Genomic DNA, 1,681 nt, shown 5'->3' on the forward strand with positions numbered 1-1,681 from the left:
GAAGCTGATCCCACGATTGAAAATTTTTCTATGGAAGAAAGAAACTCTCATTGCGAGTCTTCTGCACTTCTCGAATCTATTTTAAGCCCCGTGAGCTCCAGCTGCACCTGAGTACACACAGTGCATCCTGAGCTGCATCAACAACATGCTGCCCTGTGTCACAGGGTTAATGGGATGCTGCTCAGGTGGTTTTTGAAGGCACTTTCAACAGTGCACCCAGCAGAGAAATACAGCCACGTGTAGCTCGCTAGTCCCCCTTCCTTCCCCTCCCCTGATTTTTGGTGAGAACTGATTCACCAGCAGGGCATCTCGCTGAGAGCACTGCCAGAGGGAAGGTGATGCCCGTGGTAAAATAAAAAAAACCTTCTAAGGCACCGGGGCAGGATGTGTTCAAACCCCATCGTACCACTGATGCTTTTGGCCTCGTTGCGCTGCTTTTGATAAAGTCAAGGAGAGCTTAATGCTTTTTAAAGGTCCTCAGCTTTTATGGGCTATAAAGCATTGACCTTAAAGGGAGGTGCTGAGGGAAGTATATTAAAGACAGATCTATGTAGGATAGTCGGCCACGCCGGCTTTCCCACGGCTGCTCTCCAGACTGCCTTTCTCTAAGCTTTCTTTACACTAATGTGTTTATTACCTTCCTAGAGAAGAGCTGCCTGAAGCCACAGGGTGCTGCTGACACCCACTCTTAGAAGGTCCGGGGCAACCCTCCCTTGGATGTTTGCTGATGGCAACACACAGAAGTCTTTTTCCAGTTTGTTCTCGGCTCTTTGTCCCCACTGAGCCCCAGCTTGGGGTCACCGTGCTGCAGATTTCCCGCTTTCTGCTGAACACTGGGCTCTGTGATCCAGGGATTTGGAAAAGGCCCTGTGTCAGCTCTTCACTGCAGCGAACCCATCTCCTGCTCCAGTAATAACCAGTACCAGAGGACTCCGGAAGAAAGAACCCTTTGCAATGAGCAATCAAGGGGGGAAATCCTCTTGCAGGTCCCCTGCTAATTGCAGTCCTGTGGCAAGTGATTTCTATTAAAACATTCAACAACCATTAAGAGAACGAGATCTGCATTACATTTCGAACCTCTGCAAAAGGGGGATGATGCTGTTCACCTGCACTGCCAGATACTGAGAGACCTGGTAGTATTTATGAGGTCCTGGGAAATGTGTGATTTGGAAAGCATTCAAGGAGAGTGTGTGAGAGAGAAATGAGGAGTAGGCAGCCCCCAGGGGCCTTGGGGAGGGGAAAGGCACAGCCAGAGCAGCGTGGGGTGAGCACTGCCTGCAGCCCGCCATCTCCATGGGTGCACCAGCAGGACCCTGGCAGGGTGCCGGGGAGAGGATGCCGGGGAGAGGGTGCTGGAGCCAGAGCAGCGTGGGGTGAGCACTGCCTGCAGCCCGCCATCTCCATGGGTGCACCAGCAGGACCCTGGCAGGGTGCCGGGGAGAGGGTGCTGGGGATGATGCCCTGCAGGGCAAGAGGGTGGTCACCGTGCTCCTACTGCCTTAAATTAATTTGGATCTGAGCCTCACAGTGGATGTTGCTCCTGGAGGGCTCGGTTTGGGAGGGCATCTTTGCTTGGAGGTTGGTGCTGGGGGGGGGATCCCTCTGCACCCACACACCCCCGGAGAGAGGGGGCACCTGAGCAGGTCCTAAAGCTGCCGGGTGGCAGGGCTGGAAGGAGGGA

Source organism: Charadrius vociferus, unplaced genomic scaffold (assembly GCF_000708025.1).
Source record: "Charadrius vociferus isolate BGI_N301 unplaced genomic scaffold, ASM70802v2 scaffold549, whole genome shotgun sequence".
Classification (NCBI taxonomy): domain Eukaryota; kingdom Metazoa; phylum Chordata; class Aves; order Charadriiformes; family Charadriidae; genus Charadrius; species Charadrius vociferus.